Source organism: Neoarius graeffei, chromosome 21 (genome assembly GCF_027579695.1).
Source record: "Neoarius graeffei isolate fNeoGra1 chromosome 21, fNeoGra1.pri, whole genome shotgun sequence".
In the NCBI taxonomy this organism is placed as follows: Eukaryota; Metazoa; Chordata; class Actinopteri; order Siluriformes; family Ariidae; genus Neoarius; species Neoarius graeffei.
This window is the reverse complement of record NC_083589.1, coordinates 4,582,493-4,598,549: the sequence shown is the minus strand read 5'-3', so window position 1 is coordinate 4,598,549 and position 16,057 is coordinate 4,582,493. Positions and strand designations below refer to the sequence as shown.

The 16,057-nt window shown below is 43.3% G+C and overlaps 1 protein-coding gene across 1 annotated transcript in view; it reads left to right on the top strand.

Annotated features, from left to right (window-relative positions):
- The window catches only part of rps16 (ribosomal protein S16), a 457,927-nt gene that overhangs the window by 176,436 nt on the left and 265,434 nt on the right, over positions 1-16,057 (top strand). The window lies entirely within an intron of this gene.

Below are 16,057 nucleotides of genomic sequence, written 5' to 3'. Positions count from 1 at the left end.
AAAGGCCAATTTATGCTGACAACCCAGTCCTCGCAGACAGTGGCCGAATCCCATTTCACCCCTTGGACCAACCCCTTGGCCCTTCCCCTCCATTTTGCGCGTTCACGTGAAGGGGTAGGGGTATCCCAATCCCAGTTAACGCGGAGGGGTAGGGGAAGGGGTAGGGCTTCTGTACCCCTCCAAACGGAGATTTTCCTGGAGCTGACTCCGAACGAAGGGGTTTGAGTGATTTCCCACAATGCCATGCGGATTTCAGCGAGATTTCATGCGGATTTCAGAAAGATGGCGGTTCCCGCGGCGAAAGATTGTCATAAATGTATTTTCTCCATTATTTACATGTTTTAAGTTGTTATCCAGAGGAAACACGCCGCTTGATTCGCTTTCGAGCTGAGAATGAGCAGCGATTTCTGAAATCCAAGCTGCTGCTAAAAAGCTTTGGGAGTGAGTATTGTTTTCGGTTGCTTGACTGCGTATGTTTTGTTCTGTTATTCTCGCTTTTATTGTTTACATGAGTGTTCTGACACCTCATTCTGTCGGATGTGGTGCACGAAGCGCCAAAGATATCCCATTCAGTGGTGTTAGTTAACAAATCACACCCTGCCAGCAGAGATTTCTGGTTCTGCCTCTGCCTCTGACTGTAGCGGCTGGTCGCAGCCAATGACGCATTTGGTCGCGTTTTGCTAACGTAAACGCTGACGGAGGTACGCGATGACGTATGCAATCGTTGAAGGGCTATCCCAATACGTAAGGGTTGAATTTCAAGCCCTATCCCTTGTAGCTCAGTTTCAAGGGGAAGGGCCAAGGGGAAGGGGGAGGGGTAGGGGTAGAAATTAGAATTGGGATTGGGCCAGTGTCTGCGTAGCCCCCCCACCTTCGCAGACGCTCTGCGCGCACCTCCCAAAAATTGTGACCACCGCAGAAGCCTCGCAGACAGCATTGCAGACAAGAAGGCTCTGATTGGTCCACTCTACATCCACTGTACACGCACTTCCGCTTCCCTACTTTCCCGGTTTGGTTTATTTTCACGACCGGCATTTTTAAAAACACGAGCGAAGATGGAGCAGCATGAAGAGCGGTTGATTGAGGAAGTACGTACATCTATACGACTCCAGTTCTAGTCATTATAAAAAAAAAAAGTTCTAGTCATTATAAGTAACCGGAGGATAAACACTCCACTAACCACACCCACCAACTACTCCTAGCGACTTCGCACCCCCTTGCGTTGTGCCGGTGAATAACATCGCGCACGCCTATTATCCCCGCTCAACAATAAATTACAACTGTCTGCAAAAAGCTATCTGCGAAAGCCTTGTCGCACGAGCATGCAGAGGCCTTAAGACCGCGCAAGGTCGCCATTTTTAAGCGACGAGAAGCAGCAGCTGTACTAAACGCGAAGTCATCCATTATTGTTGTTGTTGCTGCTGCTTCTTCTTCTTCTCTGTGTTGTTGTTGCTTCGATGTTCGCGCCAAGGTTTATGCAAACGCAGCGACGTAACTGATGTATACAGTGACGTAATGACGTGGCTCCCCTTAGCACTGCGAGCTATGGAAAAGCAAACTGGTTCTCAGCTGGCTCGCAAGTTGAACGAGTTGTGAACCAGCACCAGCACTGGCCCCGAACCAGCCCTGGAACTGATTTGGTGGAAAAGGGGCATCCTGGATGTCCACTGGGCCATCAAACACAATGGTGTGGTCTGATGAAGTGGCGTTTCTGCCACACTGGTGCACAATCCATCAGTGGTTTTCACAGTGACGTCATTATCACAAGTCATCTTTTATAGAAATCCCTCTGTTTGCTGAAATCAAGAGACAGTAGGAAGCCAGAGTGTAAACAATGAGCATGTGCTTGTGACCGATAAAAATCGACCACACATAATGACTACATGAGTGTAAAGGTTTCGACCAATCACAGCGCAAATTAAGCAGCCTGGTGTGGTGACATCATAATCTCTGAATGAACCAAACAATAGTGCAGTGCAAGCTGATGAAGGGTTTTTTTCTTCCTTCTTCTTCAAGCACTGAAGATGATTTAAGGGCTGAAACAGTCAACCGTCCCCAAACACACTGGACAGTGTCACTAATACAGGGGTCAGTTAAATAATAATAATTATATACTAGTGCATCTCAGAAAATTAGAATATTGTGAAAAAGTTCAATATTTTCCATCAGTTATTTAAGAAAGTGAAAATGTTATATATTATAGACTCATTACACATAAACTAAAATGTTTCAAGCATTTTTCTATTTTAATTTTAATCAGTATGGCATACAGTACAAAAACATTAAAAAAAACCATCTCAAAATATTAGAATATTTCATTTCGAGTTTGAGTAAAACAGTATGAACACCGTGTATCTCTTGGTCTAGTTCAGTACACACAACCACAATCATGGGGAAGACTGCTGACTTGACTGTTGTCCAGAAGATGATCACTGATGCCCTCCACAAGGAGGGTAAGCCACAAAAGGTCATTGCTGAAAAGGGTGGCTGGAAAAGGTGCACAAGCAACAGGGATGGCCGCAGTCTTGAGAGGATTGTCAAGAAAAGTTGATTCAAGAACTTGGGAGAGCTTCACAAGGAGTGGACTGAGGCTGGTGTCAGTGTATCAAGACCCATCATGAACAGACATCTTCAAGAAAGGGGATACAACTTTCGCATTCCTAATATCAAGCTACTCCTGGGCCAGAGACAATGTCAGAAGTGTCTTATCTGGGCTAAGGAGAGAAAGAAATGGACTGTTGCTCAGTGGTCCAAAGTCCTCTTTTCAGATGAAAGTACATTTTGCATTTAATTTGGAAATCACGGTTCTAGAGTCTGGAGGAAGAGTGGAGAGGCACAGAATCCAAGATGTTTGAAGCCCAGTGTGAAGTTTCCACAGTCTGTGATGATTTGGGGTGCCATGTCATCTGCTGGTGTTGGTCCACTGTATTTTATCAAGTCCAAAGTCAACACAGCCATCTACCAGGAGATTTTAGAGCACTTCATGCTTCCATCTGCTGACGAGCTTTTTGGAGATGCTGATTTCCTTTTCCAGCAGGACTTGGCACCTACCCACAGTGCCAAAACTACAACCAAATGGTTTGCTGACCATGATATTACTGTGTTTGATTGGCCAGCCAACTTGCCTGACCTGAACCCCATAGAGAATCTATGGGGTATTGTCAAGAGGAAGATGAGAAACACCCGACCCAAAAATACAGATACGCTGAAGGCCACTATCAAAGCAACCTGGGCTTCAATAACACCTCAGCAGTGCCACAGACTGATCACCTCCATGCCACACCGCATTGATACAGTAATTCATGGTAAAGGAGCCCCAACCAAGTGTTGAGTGTATAAATGAATATACTTTTCAGAAGTTGGACATTTCTGTATTGTAAATCCTTTTTTTTTATTGATCTTAGGGAATATTCTAATAATTTGAGATACTGGATTTCTGATTTTCATGAGCTATAAGCTATAATCATCAAAATTAAAACAAAAAAGGCTTTAAATATTTCACTTTACATGTAATGAATATAGAACATATGAAAGTTTACCTTTTTGAATTAAATTATGCAAAAAGGAACTTTTTCATGGTATTCTAATTTTTTGAGATGCACTAGTGTGTGTGGGGCGGCACGGTGGTGTAGTGGTTAGCGCTGTCGCCTCACAGCAAGAAGGTCCTGGGTTCGAGCCCCGGGGCCGGCGAGGGCCTTTCTGTGTGGAGTCTGCATGTTCTCCCCGTGTCCGCGTAGGTTTCCTCCGGGTGCTCCGGTTTCCCCCACAGTCCAAAGACATGCAGGTTAGGTTAACTGGTGACTCTAAATTGAGCGTAGGTGTGAATGTGAGTGTGAATGGTTGTTTGTGTCTATGTGTCAGCCCTGTGATGACCTGGCGACTTGTCCAGGGTGTACCCCGCCTTTCGCCCATAGTCAGCTGGGATAGGCTCCAGCTTGCCTGCGACCCTGTAGAAGGATAAAGCGGCTAGAGCTAATGAGATGAGACTAGTGTGTGTATATATATATATATCAGGTTCAGGTTACTTTATTGGTACCCGTAGGTAAACTAGGTTTACACTCTAAGAGCCAGGGCATCCTTTACACTTTATAGACCACCACATAACACACAAAACATTAAACATATAAGACAAACAACAGAACATGGATACAGCTACGGTACATGACCAAAGTGCTTTGTGCGTTGTGTGCAAATAACTCTATAGCTTGTTTAACAGGGTGATTGCAGCTGAAACAAAGTTGTTTTTAAATGTTGTGGTTCTACAACCAGGGACTATTAACCTCCGTCCAGAGGGAAGATACTGGAATTCCCTATGGAAAGGGTGCAGGCTATCTTCTAAGATAGCCAGAGCTATCCGCTGTAGTTGTTTAGCAGACAGGGATGTGGGGTACAGTTGAGACTCACCAGTCAGCTTACTTGACCATCTTACAATTTGATTTAGGAGATTCTTGTGCTTAACTGAAACACACCTAAACCATGACACTAGGGAGAAAGATATGACTGATTCAATAAAAGCACGATAAAACAATATCATCATGGTCCTGTCTATATGAAAATGAAACAGTTTTCTCAGACAATATAAACGCTGTTGTCTTTTTTTACAGACAGCTTCACAATTCTCCTGGAAATGTAATTTAGAATCAATAATTGTCCCTAGATATTTATAGGATTCTACTTGTTCCACAAGTTGACCATTTATAATTGTGGCCTCATATCTTGGAGTTTTACCAAAATCAATATACATATCTTTTGTTTTAGATATATTTTATATAATTTTTTTTTTTTTTTTTAAGTCAAAGTGTTGTCAACCGGCAACGTTTTGGGGTTATAGCCCCCGAGTATTTTTGCCCTTAAAAAAAGTAAACGATTAATAGAAAACAACTGACTTGGATTTCATCTGGGATTTTGAATGTTGTAATACAATAATGTAGCACTAATAAAGACATCATGATCTTTGAATGTGTGTGTGTGATTAACATTACCTTGTCGATGCTAATCTCCTTTAAAGAATATAAGCTCCAGGAAAACTAGACCGAGCCCCCAGGTCTGTTCAACAGTTGGAACAGAAAACTAATGTATGCTGAAAACAGCAGTGTTGTTCTGTGTTCGGTTCATAAATCGACAGGAAATTTGGATTCCTTCAGTGCTGTTTGTTCCAAGATTCTGTTCAATTGTAAATCAAGTGTAGTAAAGGCTAAAGGGAGTCTGAATACCTCTTTAGAATAATTCCCTGCTCAAATAACCTTGTGGAAGCTCAAACTAAAGAGGGTTATTTTAGCTTGATGGTGCACAGGGCCCCAAAATCAACTCTTATTAGAGTCTGGAGTGGAGCCTACCTGTAATGGATATTTGTCCACTTTGATAAGTCGGCAACTAATAAAAAATACAGACTAAGAAAAAGTAAATATATATTATGTACCAGCTGGGAGGTCCATATCATGAAATACCGTGACCAAGGTGTTGAAAATATTGACCGAGGCCTCTGGGCCGAGGTCACAGTATTTCACAATACAGACCGACCTTAAACTGCTAAATAATACTGTATATTTATTTTTTTCTTTACCAAATTCTAACAGGGGCGGCATGGTGGTGTAGTGGTTAGCGCTGTCGCCTCACAGCAAGAAGGTCCGGGTTCGAGCCCCGTGGCCGGCGAGGGCCTTTCTGTGTGGAGTTTGCATGTTCTCGCTGTGTCTGCGTGGGTTTCCTCCGGGTGCTCCGGTTTCCCCCACAGTCCAAAGACATGCAGGTTAGGTTAACTGGTGACTCTAAATTGACCGTAGATGTGAATGTGAGTATGAATGGTTGTCTGTGTCTATGTGTCAGCCCTGTGATGACCTGGCGATTTGTCCAGGGTGTACCCCGCCTTTCGCCCGTAGTCAGCTGGGATAGGCTCCAGCTTGCCTGCGACCCTGTAGAACAGGATAAAGCGGCTAGAGATAATGAGAATGAGAAATTCTAACAGAAGATGAGAGCTCCCGAAACTGAAACCATATTTAGAACAAACCTGCTACAAGCTTGCCAAAAACCTATATGACAAGCTACGTCAGCTCGGAATTTTCCAAAAATAAAAAACTTGATCTAGGCGACACAAAACCAGGTGTTTTCGCTTTCGCTGTGAACACTGACGTTATCGCTATCCATGCTGTAAAATTAATGCTATTATACTGAGAAATGCGAAAATAAATGTTGACAAAAAATTGCTACTATGTTTGTTGTTGTTGTAAACGAGCAAGTCGCCAAAGGTCCGTAACCAGGGTCCGGATCGTAGGATTCCGGACCACTCGCGAGCCACAATTTGATGGAAACCGGACTGCGAAAAAATAAAGAATATTTTACTTCCACAATTTGATGGAACCCTGAGTGTCACCACCATAAAAGTTCAGCAGCTTGGGCAATAATTTAGCTGCAAATCACAGCTTTATCTAAACACATTATTGTTTCTATAGAGCCTATTCATGTGACATCATGCGTACATTACCGTGAGGTCAAAATGTCCATCCATTATCCGTAACCGCTTATCCTGTACAGGGTCACAGGCGGGCTGGAGCCTATCCCAGTTGACTATGGACAAGCGGTGGGGTACACCCTGGACAAGTTGCCAAATTATCACAGGGCTGACACATAGAGAACCATTCACACTCACGGTCAATTTAGAGCCACCAATTATCCTAACCTGCATGTGTTTGGACTGTTGAGGAAACCCATGCAGACACAGGGAGAACATGCAAACTCCACACAGAAAATCTCTTATCAACTGCTGGGCTCGAACCCAGAACCTTCTTGCTGTGAGGTGACAGTGCTAACCACTACACCACCATGCTGCCGGTCAAAACATCAACACTACCATTTTGGATGTAAAACAGGCTAACACACAGACCCGTCTAATACTGTTAGTACAGCTGATATTCACAACGACAGTCAGTTGTTCAGCATTTGGATGCACAAATAATCAAACAAAAAATCACCAGCTGCCATTTTGTAGATTTCCTAAAAATCCTGAACGTTGGAATAAACGGATATCGGCTGTTAAACGTGTGATATCAGGCTGATAATAACAGTACATGGGAACATCAGTGTATAGTAGAATTTGCAGCACAGACTTTATATCTTGTTAGTATTTAATCTCCGTCATATTAAATGACTAGCTTTTGTTGTGATGAAGTCAGAGACCCAAAGTACAGTATACACATACAGCCCCGATTCCAAAAAAGTTGGGACAAAGTACAAATTGTAAATAAAAATGGAATGCAATAATTTGCAAATCTCAAAAACTGATATTGTATTCACAATAGAACATAGACAACATATCAAATGTCGAAAGTGAGACATTTTGAAAGTTCATGCCAAATATTGGCTCATTTGAAATTTCATGACAGCAACACATCTCAAAAAAGTTGGGACAGGGGCAATAAGAGGCTGGAAAAGTTAAAGGTACAAAAAAGGAACAGCTGGAGGACCAAATTGCAACTCATTAGGTCAATTGGCAATAGGTCATTAACATGACTGGGTATAAAAAGAGCATCTTGGAGTGGCAGCGGCTCTCAGAAGTAAAGATGGGAAGAGGATCACCAATCCCCCTAATTCTGCGCCGACAAATAGTGGAGCAATATCAGAAAGGAGTTCGACAGTGTAAAATTGCAAAGAGTTTGAACACATCATCATCTACAGTGCATAATATCATCAAAAGATTCAGAGAATCTGGAAGAATCCCTGTGCGTAAGGGTCAAGGCCGGAAAACCATACTGGGTGCCCGTGATCTTCGGGCCCTTAGATGGCACTGCATCACATACAGGCATGCTTCTGTATTGGAAATCACAAAATGGGCTCAGGAATATTTCCAGAGAACATTATCTGTGAACACAATTCACCGTGCCATCCGCCATTGCCAGCTAAAACTCTATAGTTCAAAGAAGAAGCCGTATCTAAACACGATCCAGAAGCACAGCCGTCTTCTCTGGGCCAAGGCTCATTTAAAATGGACTGTGGCAAAGTGGAAAACTGTTCTGTGGTCAGACGAATCAAAATTTGAAGTTCTTTGTGGAAATCAGGGACGCTGTGTCATTCGGACTAAAGAGGAGAAGGTCGACCCAAGTTGTTATCAGCGCTCAGTTCAGAAGCCTGCATCTCTGATGGTATGGGGTTGCATTAGTGCGTGTGGCATGGGCAGCTTACACATCTGGAAAGACACCATCAATGCTGAAAGGTATATCCAGGTTCTAGAGCAACATATGCTCCCATCCAGACGACGTCTCTTTCAGGGAAGACCTTGCATTTTCCAACATGACAATGCCAAACCACATACTGCATCAATTACAGCATCATGGCTGCGTAGAAGAAGGGTCCGGGTACTGAACTGGCCAGCCTGCAGTCCAGATCTTTCACCCATAGAAAACATTTGGCGCATCATAAAATGGAAGATACGACAAAAAAGACCTAAGACAGTTGAGCAACTAGAAACCTACATTAGACAAGAATGGGTTAACATTCCTATCCCTAAACTTGAGCAACTTGTCTCCTCAGTCCCCAGACGTTTACAGACTGTTGTAAAGAGAAAAGGGGATGTCTCACAGTGGGAAACATGGCCTTGTCCCAACTTTTTTGAGATGTGTTGTTGTCATGAAATTTAAAATCACCTAATTTTTCTCTTTAAATGATACATTTTCTCAGTTTAAACATTTGATATGTCATCTATGTTCTATTCTGAATAAAGTATGGAATTTTGAAACTTCCGCATAATTCCATTCCGTTTTTATTTACAATTTGTACTTTGTCCCAACTTTTTTGGAATCGGGGTTGTAGATCTGTATGCTGACTTCCTGGAAAAGTACAATAGAATATATGCATTGTATATATGTATCAGATTGTGTGTAAGCTCGTTTATAAAACAGCAAATTAACACCACGTTTTACATCACAGGCATTTAGCAGACACGCTTATCCAGAATGATGTACAACATACCCAGAGTAACTTGATGCTTTGATCAAGGGCACTTCAGCTATTCTTGCTGGTCCAGGGAATTGAACCAGCAACCTTTGGGTCCCAAAAGTGTTTCTCTGGCCATTAGGCCACGGCTTCCCCATAGTGAACGATAACCATGTTTTCAACCATTGGTACATCAGTTCTTGTATCAGATTGGGAATTAGGACTTTTGTGCATATCTTGATTTACATTTTTCATCCATTTTATGAGTGAATTCATGTAAAATCGGAAGCCTTGAACATAGTTATCATTTTGTTAATGTTATTATGTCCGTTATGGTTGCCAGTGGTTGCTATATTAAATAAGTCACATGACTGAATAAGCTCCATAGTAACAGCTCATTCACAGGGACTTACACAGTGGACGCTCCATGTTAACATATTAAAAGTGTGTGCAATCATTTTCTATAAAATGCGTTAGCGTAACATTTCTAAGAGTCTCCAGTGTCAGAGTTAATGCTGTCACTTTAAGTTTTCTTCAGTGTAAAGAAATTTCTTTGCAGTTTCTTGGTCACATGACAAGCTGCATTTTTTTCATTGATTAACTGCAGGAAAGAAAACAAAGTGAGGCTGGTGAAAGAACGACTGTTTATAGCTGCTATAACATAAGTGAGAACACGAACTAACTTGTCTGTCAGTTGTTCCATGACATGAACTGTAACTATAAACAGATAAAAGTCTCTCATCTCATTATCTCTAGCCGCTTTATCCTGTTCTACAGGGTCGCAGGCAAGCTGGAGCCTATCCCAGCTGACTACGGGCGAAAGGCGGGGTACACCCTGGACAAGTCGCCAGGTCATCACAGGGCTGACACATAGACACAGACAACCATTCACACTAACACTCACACCTACGCTCAATTTAGAGTCACCAGTTAACCTAACCTGCACGAACCTAACCTGCATGTCTTTGGACTGTGGGGGAAACCGGAGCACCTGGAGGAAACCCACGCAGACACCATGCAAACTCCACACAGAAAGGCCCTCGCCGGCCACAGGGCTCGAACCCGGACCTTCTTGCTGTGAGGCAACAGCGCTAACCACTACACCACCGTGCCGCCCATAAAAGTTCTTTAATAAATACAAAATTGTAATGATTGACCAATTGCTTTGGAATAAGAGGAATAAAACACTTAGGGACATGCTGTTAATTAGGAAATAATCAACTTCAGGGTGGTTGATCTGTTCACTCTGCTTCATCACACCACGCCGTCACTCAGAGCAGCATACAGTGTGTGTGTGTGTGTGTGTGTGTGTGTGTGTGTAAAGAAAGAAGTGCTGGAGTTCAGGTCTGAAGCGAGGCTGCTGATTGGTCATCATCAGCTGTCAGTGTGGATTTAAATTGTCCAACATTGTGTTGGTGTGTTTCAGAAAGATTCACACTTTAATCTGAAACTGTATAAAGTTTATAAAAACACAAACCGCAGAGAAACAGTGAAATTCTCGATAAACCCCTGACAGAGTGGCGCCTCTGTACCGTAAACACCTCACAGTGACCTCAGTACAAAGAAGAGGAGAAGATTGTTGAGCTGTGGGTGTTTAAACACTTTCCTGTGCGTTTATCTCCGTCACCCAGCAGCTGAAAGTAATTACCCCCCTCTGTGCTGACTCCACACACACGTGCCCTCACTTCCCCTCACTTCCCCCTGCTGCCTACACAGCGTCAGAGCTGTTCATCACTCTGCGCCTGGTCAGTCACGGACACTGTGATTTACGCACTGCGCTTGCAGCCTGATTCTCCTGCGTCTGTGTTCAACTGAATGAGATAAACGCAGTGTGGGATGTGATGCACAGCACTGATTTGCTCACAGAAGTGCTGCTGTAGCTAGAATTTACACAAACATCATCGTCTCACTTTGTTTTGCAAAGTAAAAGATCTTTCTCTACCTCAGTTTCTAATAAACACACTTCAGAGGCTTGCTGACCTTGGTGATGTAATCTGTGGGTTTGTGGGAGGAGCTGGAGCTGTATAGGGTCATTTAGGACGAGGAGATAGACGTGTTTAAAGTGACATTTTGATTGGATTCAGAACTTGTCCTACTCAATATACCAATGCCAGGTATACTGAGGTGTGATTTTAATTTGGGGGTGGAGCTACACCTACTAAATTTACAATTAATTTGGGGGTGGGGCTAGGCCTAATGTAGACACATTTTAATTAGTTACTGGCCTTTTGAAAGAGACATTTGGAGGCGGACCTGTAGACCTGCTTCGATGATGTCTTGATTTGGAGTGGATCTAGATTTATTAAAGGTGATATTTTTATTTGGCGGTGGGGATAGACCTATTAAGGATGATATTGTTATTTATGGTGGAGCTAGGCTTATCAAATTTGATATTGTGATCTGGGGGTGGGGCCAGTAAAGCCTAGGAAAAGTGCTATTTTGATTTGAGGCCAGAGCTAAAATTATAAATGTGACCTTTTGATTTGGGGATGGGGTTAGGCTTATTAAAAGGTGACATTTTTATTTGGGGTGGGGCTAGACCTATTAAAGGTGGGGGTTTTTTGTTTGTTTTTTGTTTTGTTTTTTTACTTGGGGTGGGGCTAGACTCCAAGTCAGTAAAAAAGAGTGACTTTTTGATTTTAGGCGGGGTTAGACTTATTAAAGGTGATTTTTTCATTTGGGGTGGGGCTTAGACATATTAAAGGTGATTTTTTTTTTATTTGGGATGGGGGTTAGACATATTAAAGGTAATTTTTTTTTAATTTGGGGTGGGGCTAGACCTATAAAGGTGATATATTAATTTTGGGGTGGGGCTAGACCAATTAAAGGGGATATATTAATTTTGTGGCGGGGTTAGATCTAGTAAAGGTGATTTTTTTTTCTACTTGGGATGGGACTAGACCCCAAGTCAAGTAAAAAAAAAAGTGACTTTTTGATTTTAGGCAGGGTTAGACATATTAAAGGTGATTTTTTTTCATTTGGGGTGGGGCTTAGATGTATTAAAGGTGATTTTTTTTTTACTTGGGGTGGGGGTTAGACTTATTAAAGGTGCTTTTTTTTTACTTGGGGTAGGGGTCTCATCTCATTATCTCTAGCCGCTTTATCCTTCTACAGGGTCGCAGGCAAGCTGGATCCTATCCCAGCTGACTACGGGCGAAAGGCGGGGTACACCCTGGACAAGTCGCCAGGTCATCACAGGGCTGACACATAGACACAGACAACCATTCACACTCACACCTAGGGTCAATTTAGAGTCACCAGTTAACCTAACCTGCATGTCTTTGGACTGTGGGGGAAACCGGAGCACCCGGAGGAAACCCACGCGGACACGGGGAGAACATGCAAACTCCACACAGAAAGGCCCTCGCCGGCCCCGGGGCTCGAACCCAGGACCTTCTTGCTGTGAGGCGACAGCGCTAACCGCTACACCACCGTGCCGCCTGGGGTAGGGGTGATTAATTTTTTTATTTGGGGTGAGGTTAGACCTATAAAGGTGATATATTAATTTTGGGGTGGGGCTAGACCGATTAAAGGGGATGTATTAATTTTGGGGCAGGGTTAGACCTATTAAAGGTGTTTTTTTTTTTATTTGGAGCGGGCTAGACCTATAAAGGTGATATATTAATTTTGGGGCGGGATTAGACCTATTAAAGGTGATATTTTGATCTGGGCCAGAGGTTTCAGGAAAGTTTGAGTTTCCAGATGGTAATTTCTGATGAAAACATGAAAACTTTTTTTTAAACCCAAAATGTATAATCACACACATTTGAAAGCCCACAATCTCAAAATCAGATGAACAAACATTTGCCTCCAAATGAAACCCATCTCCCTGACACTGTGATGCCAGAAAAATCTCCATCCATCCTGCCTCACTGTCTATCCTCTCTCTCGTCTGTTTTTCTCCACCTGTCTTCTCTCACTGTGTAACATTGCAGATGGTGTTTGGCAGTGTTAGGACATTTCTGTCACTCATTCTGTGTGTGTGTGTGTGTGTGTGTGTGCGTGTGTGTGTGCGTGCACACTCCATCACGAGGAGCTCATTGCTCCATAGTGCTGTATAGAATCAAAATCAGGAAGAGTGCTATGTGATGTGATGAAGTGCACGTTTATAGCTGAAGATCTCAGTGTGGAGATGATTAATGAGAAAAAAACCTGCCAAACTCTACACAGACCAGATGTTCATTCTGATTATAAAGTTCATTCTGTCAGGAGCAGCTATTAAATACCACCAGCTGTTCATGGAGCTGCTCAGATCCACAACGCCACAGAGATTTACAGCCGCTACTGTCTTGTTCTGCAGACAAAAGACCTGAGGATCACCACAGCGCTGTTTCCGAAGGAGTTGATTAATTCTCTAGAACAGCAGCTCTGACTGTAGTGCAGCTGCAAATCACCAGTTTGTATTAATGCACATGTTCTAAGACATTATAATTTCTATAGTAATAGCTCATTCACAGGGACTCGTGTGGTGGATGCTCGACACAAACTTTTTTTTTTTTACAAAAAAAGGTAGATGTGTTGAAGTTTTCTGAAAATAAGGAGATTTTTAAAAATAATTATGGAAGGAGTCTCCAGTGTCAGAACTTTATAGTAGTCAGAGATAAAGCTGTAACTTTTTGTAAGTTTTCTGACACTGGAATATCTTCGGAGTGCGCACGCACACACACACACACACACACACACACACACACACACACACACACACACACACACAGTCACACTTGTCATGAAGTAGACGATGTGTGCAGCAGCAACAGCAGCAGCCCTGAGGAAGGAGGAATGAACAGAATCAGGCTGTCAGTCTCCCTGAGCAGATCTGTTTCTCAGCTCCTCTGAGTTTCTACACACTCACTGAAAAACACACCACTTCTCCAACGCTTCAGACATTTACATAAGAACTACACTTACATAAGATTAAATACAATATATCTCAGGATATATTTGTACTCGGACAAAGATATGACACTGTATAAACCTGGATAGAAAATAAATAGAATAGAACAGAATATATTCAATAACAGAGCAGAAGTAGATTAGAATTAAATGCATTACGGAATATATTTAAGAATAATAGAATAGAACAGAATACAGTATAGTCATGGGGGAAAGAAAGTGCACCCTCCTTCAAGTCTGTTTTTGTTCATAAAAGTCTAAATAACAATTCTCTGGTCCTCAAAAAAGATTTTATCCCAAAATATAAATCAACTTTCAGAAACCTCTCCTGCTCCACAAACACACCGTGGAGACCGCACATTGGTCTCGGGGAAGACAAGAGGAGGCGGGGTCTGTGTGTACATCAACGACAGATGGTGTGGGAATGTGCAGGTAGTTGAAAAGCACTGCTCTGCGGACATTGAACTGTTAATCGTAAAGTCCAGACCTTTTTATTTACCAAGGGAGTTCAGTGCTGTTTCTGCTGGCTGTTTACATTCCGCCTCAGGCAGATCACGTGACCACGCATGACATCATCAGCACGCAGGAGACAATGCATCCAGATGCTGTGTTCATTGTGGCCGGTGATTTTAACCACTGCAACCTCAGAAATGTCCTCCCCCAGTACCATCAACATATGCACGTCCCAACAAGACAGAATAACACTCTTGATCAGGTATACAGCAACGTGAAGGACGCCTATAAGGCTGCGCCCCGGCCACACTTTGGACAGTCAGACCACATCTCAGCGTTCCTCTATCCATCCTACAGACAGCTCCTCAAGCGAAACCCCACAGTAAGTAAAACTGTGGACTGAGGAATCAGGTCTGGTGCTTCAGGACTGCTTTAATAGCACAGACTGGGATGTGTTTAAAACTGCTGCTATGAGAGAAGACTCTACTGTGGACTTAGGGGAGTATGCTGCAGCTGTAACTGGCTCTATCAGCACATGCACTGAGAGCATTATTCCAACTAAACGCTGTAGGACCTACCCCAGTGACAAACCCTGGCTCAACGGGGAAGTGCGGTCTATGCTATGTGCTCGCACCACTGCGTTTACCTCAGGTGATGCAGAATAATATAAAAAGGCCAGATACAACCTGTGCAGCTCCATCACATGGGCCAAGAAGCACTATAGGCTGAAGCTGGAGGGACACTACACCACTGCAGATTCCCAGTGCATGTGGCAAGGGCTGCAACACATCATGGAGTACAGGCAGAAAAACCTGGGCACACCATTCTCTGTGTCCTCAGTGGAGGTGAGCACAGCTCTGAGGAAGACAAACCCACAGAAGGCAGCTGGCCCAGATAACATCCCAGGGTGAGCACTCAGAGCTTGCTCATCTGAGCTGGCTGACGTGTTTACGGACATCTTTAATCTGTCCCTCGCTCAGGCCTTGGTGCCCATCCCCAAGAAAACACAGGGACCTGCTTAAACGACTATCGCCCCATTGCATTCACTTCAACTGTAATGAAGTGCTTTGAAAAGATAGTCATGACATACATAAAAAGGACTATACCACCCACCTTGGACCCCTTACAGTTTGCATATAGACAGAACCGGTCCACTGATGATGCTGTTAACACTGCCATTCATACAGCCCTCACTCACTTCGAGAACAAGGAAACATATTTTAGAATGCTATTCATAGACTACAGCTCAGTATTTAACACAGTCATACCACACAGATTGTCTGAAAAGCTCCTCACCCTTGGAGTGTCACCTTCGCTCTGCAACTGAGTGCTGAACTTTCCGTCAAACAGACCCCAGTCAGTCAGAGCAGGAAACCAGACATCAGGCATCAGAACTGTGAGCACAGGGACCCCCTACCCCCCCAGGGTTGCGTACTGAGCCCTCTGCAGTACACCCTCTTCACCTATGACTATGTGGCCTCTGAGTCCAACACCAGCATTATAAAGTTTGCTGACAACACCACGGTCATTGGACTGATCACTGTTGGAGAGAAGACAGCATATAGGAGAGAGGTGGCAGGACTGGTGGCCTGGTGCCAGGAAAATAATCTCTCCTTAAATACAGATAAGACCAAGGAGATGACTATTGATCCTAGAAGGAGGAGGAGGGAGCAGCACGCCCCAATATACATTGGGGAGACAGAGGTGGAGAGGGTAAAAACCTTTAAGTTCCTTGGCACTCACATCATTGAGGACCTTGCCTGGTCTCACAACATTCAGGGGCTTCTGA